At 35.4% G+C, this 18,191-nt stretch overlaps 1 long non-coding RNA gene across 1 annotated transcript; it reads left to right on the top strand.

Annotated features, from left to right (window-relative positions):
* Positions 1-5,456: 5,456 nt before the first annotated feature.
* LOC110679149 lies at positions 5,457-14,880 on the top strand. Its single transcript, XR_002502255.1, has 2 exons — positions 5,457-5,666; positions 14,694-14,880. It is a non-coding gene; the product is annotated as an uncharacterized LOC110679149 (long non-coding RNA).
* The last annotated feature ends 3,311 nt before the right edge of the window (positions 14,881-18,191 follow it).

The following is an 18,191-nucleotide window of genomic DNA, read 5'->3' as shown; positions in this document are numbered from 1 at the left end:
TGCGGTATTTAGAAAGAATAAACACATCTTAATGAAAAAAGAGAACACCTGGCACCGTAATATGTCAAAAAAGTAGACTTGGAATTTCATTTACTATCGACCCAATCTCACCCCCATTTTTGATGTATTAGACACCGTACCGAAAAAAATGATTTTGGAAAAATCAAATAGATTACGGAAAATACGTGTGAAGTGTAATGAAAAGACTATCAAGCTTCTACTAATATAACGATAGAGATTAAAGTACCTGCGTGATACTTTGCACAGGAGAAATTTAATGTTGTAAATTTTATTTAGTTTCAACATACAAGTTTATTGATATAGTGAACAAAAACTATTATTTATAAAAATGTATATTGTGATGAATTACGTGATTACGAGATATGTTCCCTAACATATGAATTATGATTTTTAGTGATATCAACTTTATTAGCTGAAATATTTCATAAATCATATTTTTCCGTTTTGACCCGATCTCACCCTTGACCCATTGTCACCCCCATCGACGGTATTAAAAAAAAATGTTAAGCAGTCCATGAACATTTCTAGCAGGTAATTATAAAACTTCAACAATTTTGTTATGGTTAGCTGATTTCTTGAAAAAATTTTGAAAAAAAATCCCAAGAATTCTTTAAAAAATGTGTAGAAGAAAGAACGAAAAAATCCCTAAAAAACTTCATTAAAAACAGGAAAAGTTTACGTTTTTGTTTTGGTTTTTGGTGAGATTATCGGTAGTATTCTAGGAGAATTATCTGGGGGATTTGAATCACTTGGAGAACCCTCTGAAAAAAATCATCGAGGACTTTCTAAAGAAATTCCTGATGGAATCAGTGAAGGATTTCGTTCAACAAAGAAACATATAAGAAACTTAAGCAGTACATAGAATGGTTCTTACATAAATATTTGGAGTTGCATAAAAGTTCTGTTTCTGGACAAATACTTGTACGATATTTTGGAATAAATTCTAGAGCACTCCAAGAAAACTCGATAAAAGGGCCTCTGAAAGAATTCATAACAAATTGCTAGAATAATTATTGAATCTCTATTCTTCACAAAAAATAAGGTTTCGTAGCCGGAATAGTTTGAACAATTCATAGTTGAATCCAATTTATATCCTGGAGAAATTACTTAGTGCAATGAACCAATGCACGAGTTCACTAATTGACGTTTGAGCGGTGCCGTGTTATTTACGTGACCATGGCAACAAGTGAATTCGGCACCGCTCAAATGTCAAATTAGTGAACTCGCGCATTGATCCATTCTTGATCACAGAGTGCTTTGGAAAGCCTAAGCATGACGGTTTGTTTTCGGGACGCCGAAAAGTTTTGCTGCTCGTGCTGTGTGAGTGCGAAAAGATATTTGTGTTCAGTCGTGGATGGGTTACCAACTAGTAACATGTTTTCATGAAAGCGTTACTTTTATGTAATATTCAAACAAACTTTGTATGGTTCGTCAATACAAGTGTCGGCATTATTCCTGTTTCATATAATTTGAAATGTATACATATATTTTTCTCTTTTCACCATTTATAAAAACTTCTTTTTAATGGTTTGATATTATAGAGGTTGACGTATTTTTTATACATTCTACCAGAAACTTCTCGAGATGAAAAAAAACTAGCTTCAAGTATACACTCCCGTGCAAAAGTTTGTGTTCACCCCCTCCAAAACAGACAAAACTGTTCTGTTCATATATCTGTTTTTACGCGTCCAATTGGTGAACTTTTGCATCCGTCCTTTGGGCTAATAACTAGTTCTCGAGAAGATTTAGGGAATCTTATACTGGAACGCTGCGAAAAAAAGCTGCTACATCGAAAGAAACCATCATCTCATCATTCTCGATGTGTCCTGACTCTAATAGTTCCTGGGAGATCTCCTGGATATTTTTAACTAACCTAAAGGAGAATTGATTCGGCATACTCTGGAATTCCTTAACTAACCATTTCACCAGTTTATGAGTGGGGGATCCGTCCGCCGAAATTATTTCTCGCATTTCTTTTCTCGGCTTGTGAATCTTCGGTAGTCCTTTAATCCCTGGAAAAATGTCGCCAATAATCGCCTTGCAGTCCTTCATGGTTCTGTCCCGGACTCATCCCGGGTAGTGGATCCTCTCTCAAATGTCGGTAGGGGCCTTCGTTTATCCTTTTCGCCATTTGTATCGTAATAATCCGTCTTGTCCATGATGACGATCCCGTTGCCTTTATCCGCCTTAATGTAGAACACTGGTTTATCCTTAAGTTCTTTCACGATCTTCGTCTCGTTCTTGTCTGCACTGCTGCGTTGTCCTGCTGTTATGGCCTTTGCTACGATGTTCCTTGTTGTGTTCTGGTCCTTTATTGATACGGTTTGGATAATCGTTTTTTTCATGTCTACGATGATTTTCTCCGCATCAGCTTCGTAGTCACCGCATATCCTAACCCATTGCTGAGATGTGTCAATTGTTCTACTGTGAACTGATGCGTCGAACGGTTTTTTACGAAATCTTCAATGGGTTCTACAATCGGAGCAGGAACGCGGTTACCTTCCGTCGTCTTGGATCGCATGGTGGCTAGTATTTTTCCGGTGTAGCCTGTTCTTCCTGTCGGCTTTGCATTCTTCCGCTCGTTTAACCTTGATCAGGAATAATGGGAATCCTTCCTGATATTCCTGAGCCAATTTTAAATGCAGAAAATAGAAGTGCATATATGCACAGAACAGAAAATGGAACTACTAATATTCAGTATTTAGCATCAAAACCAATACATATATTGCTCAAAGATGAATTCATACTGAATATCAGATAGCTAGTAATGTTCACAATCCCACACATCCTGATTGACTGAAGAGAATATTCTCAACAACGAATCAGATGCGAAATCACCGGATCACTTTCTGAAATACTAGCGCACGATGCAAGAAGGGAAGCAAACATTTTTAAATTTCTCAAAGATTGTAATATCTATTATCAAATCTAGTTTTAAATGATGCTATGTAATTGAAAAGTGAATACGACTATTTCGAAACGAATGCCACACGTATGGTAGAGTGTCCTAAATAAATATTAATAACAATAGTAATGTTCATGCCATAACATTTGACTTTTATAATCTGTAGGAGCTATTGAATGCTGATGACACTTCTTATAGAAAACGACGATATTTTACAACTTTGTTATACCAGCTTAACATTTGTCAAAACACCGTTGTTTAGCGGTTGAATATTTTGCTTAACATTACGAATGGAGGAAAAAGAATAATATTTTGGCAAAATTATATTCTACGTCAATATGAATGTGAAGGGATCACTTAACTGTGTGTGACCCATAACTGTGTGAGCATGGAAATATTTCTTGAAAAAAAAAATAAAAAAAAACTAGTAAGGCTCATACAAATATTAATTTTCTTTTATGTCCGAGACCACTTGGAAGGTACGAGGGGTAGGATAGAAATAAAAAAGGAACAAAAACATAAAAATGAAAAAAAAAAGTTATTTGTTCGAATTTTTATTTTAAACGATACTTGTTAAACTTTTTTCAATCGTCATCTGGATCATTATTTTACCTATTTTTTTTATTTTAAAAAATATAAAAAAAACCTAACTGATGTCAAAAAAATGATGAATCTTTTTTTTCTCCCCTTCAAAATTTTCGGATTTTGAAGGGGGGGGGGGTTGACATAAAAGAAAATTAATATTTGTATCAGCCTAATGTATTAAGAAATATTTTGACTTAAAAGCCGAAGCTTAATTGAAAAGATCTTCCACGAAAAGTTAGGTGCAAACTAGAGTGTCCATCCCGGGACATCCCGGGACAAGATATCCCGGGATTTGTTAAATTTCGGGATTTCCCGTTTCCCGGGATATTAATGATGTTGTCCCGGGAATCCCGGGATTTCCCGAGATGAATGTAAAATTTGATGGAAACCAGTATATTATAATACAAAACATTGATATTTTTATCAGACTCAAACTTTATTCGATAAAAAAGAAAATCATCATAAAGGAGAGCAAACAAAAAGGTAATAATTGTCATAAAAATACTAAATTACCAAATTAGTAAAAGCGATTTTTGTTTTATTGCGTTACTTTACAACATTTGTAGTTATCATAACTGTAAGCCAATCTGGTTCCCTTAATTATAATAATTAACTTTAAGTATGATCCAGTACAGCACTTTCAATGAGCTTCAAAACGTTTCTCTTGTACTTAGAAGATAATGGTGATAATTTTTAAATTTTCTGGATCAAATTGTAGACTTAAATGTTTAAGAATCAGAGAAAAATAATATATGATTATTTTCAAGTTATTAATTGTACTATGGTCGGTGTTCAGACATACCGGACTAGATGATATTTTGTCATTCTAGAGAAACAGTAAGAACGCCATCATTTATGATTGTTTCGATGCTATTTTTGTACAGGAATATCATCAAAAAAAATCCTGGTGTCATAAAAAAACATTTGGTATGTCTGGACACCTACCATATAGTCGACCATTTTATGTATTTTACACAAGCAATTTCATATGCACTATATTAAATTGTTTAACCATATCTAATTTTGCTATTTGTACATGTTATTGTTCCAAATACCGTGCATCTGATCCCGTTTGACGGGTGACTATAAATTAAACTAACGAAGTTGATCATAATTAAAACATTTGAATCAATCATAAATTTCATTCAGCTATTTTGCAAATATGGCCGAAAAACGGAATATGGAACTCACAGTTGCTTATGTCCTAATACCGTACGTTGGCATCATGCGATTGCATTCTTAAATTATGTTTGATTGTTTATGTGTGCAACTTTAATTCACATTTGTCATGGCATTCTAAAGACCAATTAATAGGTATGCTAAAGTTTGTCTCAATCATTTAGAAACAAAATGAGTAATAAATACGTAAAAAATCGACATAGCTCTCATTTTGAATCAGAGTCGGCCAAGGTAATAGAGAATTCCTTAACTTTCCCAACAAACCCATAATTAACTATCTATTTTTTTTATAACTTCATTAGAATAAATGTGTTGTGATTCATTTTTTAATTCAACTGTTCATCTTAAAACAAATCTCTCTTTTTAAATTCAATTGTAAGCACATTGTAAAGTTGAAATTTTACTTCCATTCCAACGAAAATACAATTTTTAACGAAATTCTAAGAAATCCCGGGATCCCGGGATTTCCCGGGACAAGCATCAATTTTTGTCCCGAATCCCGGGACAACTGAAATGGCCGGGAAATGGACACTCTAGTGCAAACCTTTGTCCCGTATCACTTTATAAAGCTTGGTTCATGCCCGCGCTAAACACCTTCTCGTCTGAGCAGCAGTCGATGGGTGGGCAACATACCGAAAGCGAACTTGAGAGAACTGAGCCATAAACAGCTAAGCGTGCACGTGTTCCTCCCAGAAAGTTGCCTTCGATCGCGATCACCGTCATAACAAAAACAACTCCAAGAGAGCAGCACGCCTTCGTGAGAAATTCCGTCCAGCTAGTCGCATTCAAACCGCGAGATCGAGCACATGTTCCGTCTTGCCGATCGTTCGTTCGTTCGTTTGCTTTTCCACTTCGTTCTGCGTCGTAGTTCGAAAACAACAAACTTGTCGGTAGGCTCGAGCGCGCCGCTATCACCGGGTCATGCCGTTATGGTAATCGTGGAGTCGTCGAGAGAGTGATAACAAATCGTGTCGAAGTGAGTTCACTTTTGACGGCTCGTTGAAATGTTATGATAACATCTTCGCCTCCAAAGTGTAGCCCTAGTAGCCCCTTGGGTGAGGTTTTTTTGGGCGTGCAAACAAAGTTCGTGATTGAAGTGCTTGTCGTGTTTTTGGTGGAGAAGCCGAGTATCTGTTTGCCGGGGTGATTTGGGAGCTTCAATTTATTTGCGCCAAACGCGGGAATCAATTGCAAAGCGTGCGAAAGCGGGAAGCAGGAGTGCCGTTTTGTCGAAAATCTATATCCGCATTTGGCCGTCACATATTGTGTATTGCGAGTATCTAACGGAATCGGCGTGGTTGTGTGTTCAAGTGCTGCTCGAGCTGTTGGATTGGCTCCGGATTTTATTGGTTTTTGGCCAAGTGTTACAAAAATAGTCAAACAACGCTGCCTCTCAGGGGAAAGGACGTCAACATACTGCATAGTGGGTGAAAATGGACTTGAAATGCAATTTTAAGAAAACGCTGATTAAATATTTTGTAATATACCTGTATCCAAATGAACAATCAATTTAATATTACGAGAAATCGATTGGTAGCAGTCTGATCTTATGAAGACTTTGATGAAGAGTTAATGATTTAATGTATTTGTTACATTTGGGTATTCAACTCAATGTGATTTTTGAAAGCTATTTATCTAGCATGAGTTCTAGAAACCTAACTTCATCTGACCAATTTATTGGAACCCCTCTCAACGTGACACCATGTCTACTTGAAGGTTTCAAATAAAGAGCTTTTGGTTTATGTGGGAATATTATAAGTTAAGTTTTGGCAGCATTAGGAGAAATCGTTGATGTGGATCATCATTCTTATTGAAATCACTTGTTCAAAAATTTTACTGATAGAGGAGACAAGCTGATTGAACGATAGCTGGAAGCTTCTGAAGGATTTTTGTCTGGTTCTAAAATTGGTACAATCTTAGCATTTATCCATTTGTCAGGAAAATATGCCAACTGCAAACATTTGTTTAATATATCAACCAAAAATGATATGCTTCTCTCTGGGAGTTTCTTGATGAAAATGTTGAAAATTCCAATATCCGTGGCATTTTTGTTTTTTTTTTTCAGTAATAGATTTTACTTCTTCAAAATCAGTCTCCCAGGAAATTAAAAATTGTTCTCTTGATTGTGAAGTCTTGAGTAACTTCATTTTCAATTAGGCTAGTGAGTCCTAAATAAAAATTATGCGCGCTTTAAAACTGCATAGAAAATTTTTAAGGTTTTTCACAATTAGTTAGTAATCAAACTAGCATAGATATATTTGTAATGATGTTTTTCTGTGGAAATAGTATATGGGAATATCTCAAATCTGCAAATCCTCTTAGTTGAATTTTTGGATTAATTTTTTGCCCACCGTGCACTGTTTGTGTTTGCTTTCGTTCGATCCAACGTCCCCCTCGTCCCTGAAAATGACGTCCTTCACGCTCCGGCCATTTGGCACCAGCCAGCAATCGAATACGAATAAATCGGATGAGAAACAAATTTCCGAGAGGCACCCCCGATGCGACAGTCCAGAACACAGAACATCCGCCCATGCGGCCTTGTGTTTGTGTGTTTGAGCGAGCGCGCGCGAAAATTGTGTTTTAAATATTATCAAAGCAAATGTACAAATATTGAAATAGTGATATACTTTCCGCGATGATATGGCCTTTGAGCGGCAGCTAGCAGCAATGAGGGAATTATGCGAGGATGGTTAATCCGGAGAAAATCGATCAATGGAGAGGAATTTCCGTTGGCAAGTGTTTCTGGGAATTTGATGTTTGCATACGAGAGGCGGAACAACTTTCGTAGGATTGTTGTAGTTCAACTGGAATACGATTGATCCCTCTCTTAATCAAACATAAGCAGAAATGGCATAGTTCTATTTTTGTTTTCCAAATTGCGGCTTGATGGATAATTCTACAAACTTGTAGAAAGTAAAGCCTGAGCTTGAGTATACCAATGAAGCTGAAAACTTCATGGATTTTGCACTAAATACTAGACTGATGCAAATTTTGGAGTTTTTGCTCCCCTATGCTTAAACGATGTCAATTATGATATAAATGATCCTCCCAAAATTTGAAGTGATTCGGAAGAAATTTGGTTGTGCACACGCCATTTGAAGTTTATATGGAAATTACTATGGAAAAGGCAAACCTTTTGTGTTCAGTCCTCTAACTGCTCATCATAATAATCTATGGGAAAGTCAACACACTCATCTCATGTGAAAACTTCCCAGCTACAACTTTGCCGAAGACCACATTTCGATGGGACGTAAGGATAATTTGTTATTTTTGATGACAAAGTCTAAATCATGTTGAGATGATCATTCAATTACTTTCAGAGCAACACTGCTTTTTTGCTGTAGAACATAATAGCCTGGATTACTTTGATCTATTCTTTCCGCCAGGAGCACCATTGTTGCCTGCCGAACAGTTGGTGAAGCATGCTACATGTTAACCAACTTTATGATGATGAATAACAATTTATCCTGAGGTCCAATCAAAAAGTGGTCTTCGGCAAAGTTGTAGCTGGGAGGATTTCACATTAGAAGAATTTGTTCACTTTTCCATAAAATATTATGATGAAGAGATACGGGGCTGAATACAAAAGATTGGCGTTTTCCATAGTAATCTCCATATAAACTTTAAATGGCCTGTGCACAGTCAAATTTCTTCCGAATCACTTCAAACTTTGGGAGGATGCTAATTACCATAATTAAAAGCGTTTAAGCGTAGGGGAGCAAACATTTCAAAATTTGCATCACTCTACTAAATACACACTCTTAAAAGTAATGAAAATCACTCCGAACGTAATTCACATTATCACAAATCACGCAAAAATGGGTTCTAAAATATGTATTGAAAGAAAAATGTAATTTTACATGATGAATGACATGAAAACGATGCCGCTATGTTTGACATTTCCCGAATCAGACACCATCGTATTTAAAATGTGACACAAATTCACGTTATTTGGCTCACTTCTTTTATGTGCATCCAAAAGACGTAAAATCGCATGATTTTTTCGGAGCGTGCATACAAACGGGTCATTGCAAATGAAGTGACAAATAAAGAAGTAAAAATCACAAATTTCTACCAATTTTTCATCAAATTTCTACAAAATTTTGATCAAAATATTATTCACTTGATGGATGCAAAAACTTTAATTTGTATCATCCCATGCGACCACCCGGGAAGTCGAGAAAATTCTAAACCCTAAGAAATTCTCAACTGGCAAATATTGAACCCAAGATTCTCAACTTAATTCAAATTAGTTCAATACTCCGTTTATTTTCATGAATGGACTAGTATCTCTTCCATATAGAAAAATTGAACAATTAGAATAAAGGTATACATTCTAAAGAACTTCTTCAACAAAAAATAAAAATCGGCTGCGCTGCTACCAAAACGGTATTTAAGCTGATCAGTGAGGATCCCTTTGATTATGAAATTTTATCGACCTACCAAAACATGATTGACGTGCATGCATATTTTTCAAAAACAGCTTCAGGAATCATCCTAGTGGTTTCTCCAGGGTTTTCATCTAAAATATTTTCAGGAACTAATACATGGTTCTTTTCAGACATCTCTATCAATACTTTCAGTTATTTTTATAGGATGCTTGAAGGAATTTCTTTAGAATTTGCTTCTGGTAATCCTTGAGCACTTCAACGTTACTACCTCCAGCAGTTTTCTCAGGGATAACTTTGAACAATTTTCCAAAGACTATCCTAGGACTTCGTCCAGATATTCTGTCACTAACTTTTCGACTGAATTCTCTTTAAGAGATCTTCCAAAGATTCCCACAGATTTTTTTTTTCAAGAGAATCCGTAAAGGTGACTTTCAAAGTTTTTGGCAAAACTCGTTCAAGGATTTTTTTTCTATGCAACCCGACAAAAATTTATACGCCATTTCACCTACGGCTATTCCAAAAAATGACTCCAAAAATTCCTCCAGATTTATTCGAATGAGTTTATTAAGAACATTTCAAATGATTAAGCTTAAGCTTCACCTGAGTTTAATTATTGAGCTTCCATAGATTTTTTTTTCTAGGAATTTCTAAAGCATTTCATCCAATGATTACTGAAGTTCTTTCAAACATTTTCCAATGAACTACTCTTAAAATCCCCATGTTATACTCAAAAGTTCATTTAAGGTACCACACAACCGCAAAAAAAATCTTCCAATCATTCCTACACATTTTTCTAGGGATTTCGTCCTATATTTACCAGGAGTTCATTCGCAAAATGCTGAATGATTGATTTGTTTTTAATTTTCTTGGCAATAATCTATAAAATCTTGTGAAATTTCTGAGACATCTGGATGATCTAGAAATACCGATGAAAGAATCACTGGATGAAATCCTGGTAAACTAATGTCTTTCTTGAAAAAAATATCAGAAATATAATATGAAGGAATTCCTGAGGTATGGTTTGTGGTAATCCAGATTTTATTTCGAGATATCCAAAATCATTTTTTTTTTTGGAAAATTCCTCAGAAAAATTCTTGGAGAGATTACATGGGACAAAGTGATTATTTCTTCTAAACCTCTGAAGAAAGAAGAAATTCTTTCCGATAAATTTATGGAGCATAACCTTTTTTGTACGACAACGCAGTACAAAAAAAAACTTTTAAGAAGAAGCACACTGATGCACTTGAAAGTTCCGTTCAGTTCACGCTGATGGACAAAGCTTACAAACGAAATAAAAGACTCCATCATAGGCAAATGATAAATTTATTTAAATAAAAGATAAAATTTAGCATTGTAAGGATCTTCATATTTGAATACCTATTGGGTATTGGAATAGAATCAGCATGCGTTAGAAAATGTTTCGAAGTGTATAAATTGCTATTAAAAGACACGGACACCGTCTTCAGCCATTTAGCTGTACAGACTGTAACTTAACACTAGACAACGGACAAGCATGCTCCAATGGCACAGCCGAGAAACATTCCTGACGAAAAGTTTCGACGGCTGAAGCGGGAATCGAACCCACACCCAATGACACGAATCGATTACTGCCTGGCGACACTAACCACTCGGCCACGAAGCCCACATCAAGAACACTTTAAAATTCGTCATTATTTCGTTTAAGTTATGTAAAATCAAAGTTTTTGTTGGACCTGGAATTATTTTGTGAAACCTGGAAATATCAGGGGATTCCATTTCGGTAAGCGAGTAGCACCCTGTGTATGTTCTTAGAGGAAATTATTCCTGTGGCTCTAAGATCAATCACTGCCTCAAAATGCCTTGAAATACCTGGTAGATTTCTTCAAAATATCATTATACGATTTCTGTTGGAATCTGTCGATTATCTTAGTTGTTTTGCAAAAAAAAAAATAGAAGGGACAAAAGAGAAAGTTGTGGACGAATCTCCAAAATAGCTTTTAGAGCCATCTCGGAATAATCGAAAAACATATTTTTTATGAGTTCTAGATTGATCTTCATCAAGCATATTCCAAGTCTTCAATAAAACGTATATTTTCAGGGATAAAAGGAGTTTATGGACTATCTCAATAAAAGTTTGAAGAGCAAATTTAAAGGAATATGTAGATACTACTGAAGAAAAATGACAACAAGCGGTAAAAAAAGATAATTATTGAAGTAATTCAGTAAAAATTTGAACTGTTTAAGGTATTTCGGATGAAGTTCCTGTACGAATTCATGAGGGAATCCAAGAAAAAAAAAAATCATCTTAGACAAGTTTTCGTAACACCCCTTCAATATACGTCGTACAGTCTGTAGCAATATGAAACTATTACTTGATCATTTTAGAAAAAAAGTTCATCAGGGTTTCATGAACAAATAATCAGAGAAAATTTTCGGATGAATCCATGAACCTTCGCACTTAGTTTCATCTTCATGAACTGGGCTGCGTTAATCTCGGCTTTTCTTTCTTAACCTGGGTTTAGATAACAAATTGTCAGGTTGCATATTTACGAAGCACGATTCACTAATACTCCGGATCTCATGAAATTCGTTTGTTCACTACCCGGCTGTGCACATCTCGTGTAATGTTTGTCGAGATTCAGCATACTTAGTTAAGTTTATAAGAAAAAATTCAAAGAGGCATTCCCAAAATGCAACCTAAAATAATTATGAGGAATCACTTAATAAATTCGAGGTACTCCTAACCGAGGAGAAAAGAATAACTCGCAATAAGGCATACCATATTTTGGTATCATACCATAATTAGGTATTGTTCAGTTATCAATACCTTATTTTGGTATTATAATGGTATTTGAAAAAATGTTGAAAACAATTAAAAATACTTCATTTTGGTATTCGATAGCTATTGAAGACTGCTGGAGGTATTGAGCTACTACTGAAAAAATTCACTTTTATATGAAAATCCATCATGTATTATTTAGGTATTACAATACCTCGTCTAATTATCACCTTGGTACTCGTAGAATATGCAGAAGGTATTATTTGAGGTATTTTACCTCTTATGCAGGGATCGTTCATACCTCATTCAGGTTGTAAGTATTGGAAATTATCTGGTATGGAATACCTCAATATGATAATCAGTAGTTATTTTCTTCTGCTCGAGTGGAAACGATTTATGGAATAAATCTCTAGGAATAATTGGAGAAATACCTTGAAGAAATATCCAGAGGAATATAAATGAAATCCGTATTTGGCAGATACTTTTTGAGTTGCCTAGCAGTTTTTGGTATATTCTTCCAAAATCTACTGCGGACTGTTGATAAAATCATCATGTTATTTATGAGACATTTTTTTAATCTCCTGGTTGTTGGGTAGAATCCATAGGTTTATCACGTAATCTATCTACAGAAATAAAAATGGCATGGTGTTTGTATTCCACAGAACGTCTTGAGAACGGGCTAACGAACTCGCGTGATCATTTCACCGTTACATTCATTATTGAATTCCGACGTGTTTGTGGAAAGAAATAGTTCTGAAAACTGTGTCGTACAATGCTGTACACATTTGTTTAGGCGTATTGTGCCACGAAGCGTGAGTTCGATTCCCGCTCCCGTCGCACAGTGGCCTAAGGCTGGCCAAAAGTCAAAAAAAATGATGTTGGCAAATTCCTTCTCGGATATATTTTCTTGATTTCTTCAGTATTGAATAACAATTTCCCAAAGTTTCAGATCGATCGGTATATATTTCGATTTTTCACAGCATGTGACCTGGAGAGATGTTAGCTGAAATTGACCCTTTTGCATTTTTCAAATTTCGTGAAGTTCGTTCTATAAAAATTGAAGTTTCTGTACTAAATCATAACCAAATCATTCTCAACCGGTCTCATTCCAAAGAATATACCTTAGGCTATGTTTTGAAGATATTTCGAACCATATTTGATATGTTTACCATTTGAGAATGTCAAGAAGTGTATAACATAGAGCTCCTTCAAAAATAAGGCATTTTTTCAAAGGTAGTGCAAGATATCTGGGAAACGCTCTAAAATGATCATTTACCCCTCAATGTGAAACCCAGAAGACGCAAATTCCCTTAAAAAACGAACCTGGCAAAATACTTTATTGTGACCATGAAAAAGATGTTCTCTCAGAAGTCCTCCTTGCTCTGATACCAAACAAATTAATATTTTCAACAATAAAGTGTGATTTTCGAAGGTGGAAAGTTTATCACCAGAGTATACGACAATCAGACGCAGTTTCTGATTTTGAGCGGACAAAACGTTCAAAATTTTTTTGCTTTATTACATTATTTTGGACAGTAAGAAAAATATGTCAAAAAATGCCCTAGATAGCGAAGTTATGTCAGAATATACTACAGTAATCAGATATTATATTCACTCACAAAACTATGAAAATAACGCTTGTAGATAATAATCTAAACATCTTCTATTAATTTTCGCATTTTTTTATGGGCCATACTGTCTTTCGAATCATGTTCGTTTTCCATTATTGATGCGAAATCAGAATTGACTTTCCATATTCAAAATCATTATTCAATAAGTACAAATTGAAGGCGACACGTCAACTTGTTATCGATTTTCAAAGATCTTTTTATTTTACTTCTTTATTAGTATCATTCCAAACATTACATTCATTTCTTATATCTAGGTGTGGTGTGTTGGACAACCTTATTTGGTAAAACAAAATTAAGCTTTTATTAACATTTGATTAACAACATATTACATTTCATTTGCCGTAGCAATTCAGAATTTTTACAAAAGAGTAGCAATAGAGGATTGTAGTGGTTTTTATCTAAAAATAATAATTATTGTATTTGACATTTGTTCCAATTATTTTTCAACATTGAATATTCTTTGTAACTCATTAATACTGTACCAGGAAGGAAGCTTCAGAATCATTTTTAAAATTTTATTTTGAATCCTATTCAGAGCTTCCTTCCTGGTATTACAACAGCTTGTCCATATTGGTACAGCATACAACATGGCTGGCCTGAAAATTTGTTTTAACCTTCCAGTCGTCGTGCAGTTTGCCACGCTGCTGTTGTGAACGAAAAGCGAAATTTTTTCAACAGTGTTGTACAAAATACAACAGCGCGACAACTGAAGTGTTAAGATCAAAAGCTTGTTCTTAAGACAAAGTATTGATTTTCTATTAATAAGGGCATAACAACTTTTTTGCTATCTACAATAGATGACACGCAAACTTCGTCCTTTGGGAGAGAGGTTTGTGGCATCCAAAGATTTTTGACAACCCTGAGGTAACTCAGGTAAGTCAGATGTAAATGTATTGTATAATATTGGTCCCAAAAAGCTGCCTTGAGAAACACCTAATTTTACTAGAAGTCTTTTCAGACTTTTAGTTCTGATAATTATCCTGAAGTGTACGATTTGCGACACCATTTATCTTTCCACCTCTCTGAATTGTTTCCATTACGTCGCTATTGCTGCTGCTGCTAAAGTTATCGCCATTGGCGGGGCGTGAATTTGCATACATCGACCGATTAATTTTTGGTGCTCGCGAGCAGTGCGTTAACATTCAGGTCGTTCACTATTTTCGATGCGTGGGGAAATAAGCAAAAAGCATAATTAAAATTCTACTTCCTCTTTCCTCCCACAGCCAACGTAGTGAAAAATAAAGAATCAAAAAACCAAACCGGTGAATTGAACGGGAAACTGCATTCTGAACGTATGTATGCTGTGCAATGCTGCGAAACAAGTGAAATTAATGGTAATTAAACCTCAATTGAATGTGCATCGCCCCTCGGCTCCACCACCATGCTGGTGATACCCAACAGAGTGTGAGTTAGTGCCAAACGAGAAATGAGATTCGGTCCAGCCCGTAAATCGGATTGAAGCACCCGCGAGCGCAAGCTGGTTTGTGTTTGTGTGCAGAAGAATTAATGCGTGAGGGAAATTTTAATGCATTGATTTAATTGATGGGAAAAGGCCACTGCGCGCGACAATGAATCTCCAGTTTATTATTGATGAGTGAATTTGTTTGCTTTCGATTGTGCTTGATGGTGTTGTGTGCGGAGAAGAGTGTTCCAAGTTCACGGTCAACGTTGCTGCTATTTGATTAAAGTGATTCATTCTGAGGGGAAGACCAATAGCGGAAATATGCTAGTGATTTAAGCCTACCATCGAAGTAAGTATGAATTTTAAGAAGATAATTTCCAACATAAAACATCGGTATACTTAAATTCCTCAAAAAATACACTATATACTCACGTCACTTCTTTCCAATCTAGACCAGATGGAACTTATATTCAAGGGTACCACATAACTATGACATGGCACAAATTGCTTCCGCCTTTGTGGTAGGGACACCAGAGAAGACTGATTTTTTTTTATTTCCTTTGTTAGAATCATTCCAAACATTACATTAATTTCTTATATCTAGGTCTGTGATAGAAAACACTATCATCTTAATATGGTAAAATTTAATAAGGCTTTAATTAACTTTTTTTTTTAAACATATTACATTTCACCTTATCGGTTCAGATTTTTTACAGGTGAGTTGATTTCATCTGCTCATCAGAGAATAAAACGCTTTCAATTAACTTAACCTAGATATATAGCGCATTTATCACGGCAATAGAAGATTGCAACGATTTTTGCCTGAAATTATTAATAATTTTATTCGGCATGTGTTCCAATATTTCATTTGTACTATACCAGGCAGAGAACTTCAGAATTATGTTCAACCTTCAACCCGTCAATCAATCGTTTTAATGCATCGATTGTGCAGGTTTCATGTAATTTGTACAAATAAATGACCTTTTACGTATATTCTTAGGCAATTTTAGGTTGTCTGGGGATGATGTATTGCCAATTTGTGTTGCAAATACGAAATAATGCAATCTGGTACTTGAGAGTTTTACCATTTTTCGAATCAGCCATCACTGTCTTTGTACTAGAAACTCCAAACATTCAGACAACTAATTCGCACAAGTTGAGTTAGTCGGTATCTAACACGGAAACTTTCCCGAATCGAATCCCAATCTGCGCTAGCTCACTCTGCATCGATATGCTGCCTGCGACTGCGATATGTTCCGCTAAAATCGACATCGCAAGTTTGATTCCTACATAGATATGTGCAAGATAGAACAGCTCGCGGGCGTTGTCGTCGTCATCGTCGTCGTTGCCGACATCGTGTTCGACGGAGCAAACTGTTGTTACTATTATTTATAACTTCGAGAGGAGCAAGTTTAACTTTCGGATCATTCATTTAACACAAGAGTTTTCCGCTTCGTCGGAACCATACGACTGGAGGTTTGCCTATAGCGCTCGATTTGTTGTGACTATTTGCTTTGGGGGGCACGTGTTTCTGCGAGTTATGTTGCCTACATGTGAACCAGAGAGAACGGGATTCACGCTGGAGATGCGAGTGGGCCTTTCCTGGTGGGAAATATGACGAGGGGGCGTATTTCACACTACTCTGCTCCACCCGATGATGAATGAACCAATAAGCGGAGCAGTTACAATGCACTTGAGGGTATGAAAATATTGGTCTATCGACTTCTCGAAAGTGATATATTTGTTTACTGCATCGATCCGGGGAAAGCAGTCATTCGAAATATTTCGCTCGAGAAGCTAAACCTGCTAGACATTATTTTCCCTTCTAGAAATAGCATTTCCAGTTCAAAACGCAAATGGCATTTTTAGACTGACCTTTTTCAATCTAAACTAAATTTTGTGCATGTATTTGAAGCTATACAATATGCACTTTCCATCATTTTGCTAAATTATTTAGATTACTTTTTAATTAAGGAAAACCTAAACACGTTTATTATTTGAAAATTCATAACTCATAAAAACGGATGGACTATAAAGACCGAAGAGCAATCAAAATGACAAGATATTTGGCACTACTTGTATAATACCCCGTAGCCAAAATATACGAGACAAAACAGTAACACTCGAAAGAGTCACATATCAAATAAAGAGAGACTAGTTTTTAGTGGTGGGGGGAATAATTAACGTTAAAAACTTTTCAGAGCATTGCGACAATCGAGGAAACAGGGTATTTGAGGAACTGACATTCAGACAAAAGGGGCACAACCGAAATGAGCCAATTTTGAGAAATGGCGTTGAATATAAAGGGCCAATTTTTTTAATTTAATCACATCATATATTTATTTTTAACATATTATGCATATTATGTTCAAAGCAAAGTTAATATGTTTCAGAGCTGCTTTGAATTCAAATTAGATAAAAATAACGCCAAATATAAGGTATTGTACAAAACATTTGCAACTTTTTCGATTTTCTATTCAGAATGGTCAATTTGAGGGGGTAAGATCTGACTTTTTTGTGGACTGATTTGAATGGAATTTTAATTGAAAAACAAATATAACATGAACTTCAACAAACAATTTCCCTGACTTAATATTTCATATCTCCATAACTCAAAACTTTTCATGAATCGCCTCATGTTATCTTCCGCAAAGTTTTAGCTTTAGACTAGATGTACAAATTCACCGAAGTCAGTTTTTTGTGGAGTGTTCATGCTTGCTTCGAATTTTTCGTAAAAAAAATACCCATAGCCAAATTGTTTAATTAGTTTCAAACTCATGATTGGAAAAAATACTCAAAAATATATGCTAATTCAAGTTATTCAAGTTAAGGTACAGTGGGGAAGTGTATCAGTGGGGTAAATGGATCATTTGTCCATATTAAGCATAAATACTTGAATATGTTGAATGTTTTCGCACCATTGCTTTGTTTTAGGTTATAAGGACTGTTCATTTAAGAAAGTGGACACGTGTTTTTTACAGTAATCTGTTTATTTTCGAACAAATTCATGAGTTTACCTAAAATACATGGAAATCAACGTAATTTCGATCAAATTCACAAAAATTTGAACATTTATTGAGCATTGCTGGAGAATGCTCTTACTTTTCTTTTGATACCTCCCATAAAATTCTGCACAATTTTTTTCGGAACTTTTCGAACTGCTTTTTGAACTGCTGACCACATTTTCTTGAAAAAATCGATGGAGCTTGCTTCTCTTCCATCCTTCTTAAGATGCCGTTTGATTATTGCCCAATATGTTTCAATGAGGCGTAGTTCTGAGCAATTTGATGGATTCGATCATTTTTCTACAAATTCGAAT

This window comes from Aedes aegypti, chromosome 3 (genome assembly GCF_002204515.2).
Source record: "Aedes aegypti strain LVP_AGWG chromosome 3, AaegL5.0 Primary Assembly, whole genome shotgun sequence".
Classification (NCBI taxonomy): domain Eukaryota; kingdom Metazoa; phylum Arthropoda; class Insecta; order Diptera; family Culicidae; genus Aedes; species Aedes aegypti.
This window is presented reverse-complemented; position numbering and strand designations above follow the sequence as displayed.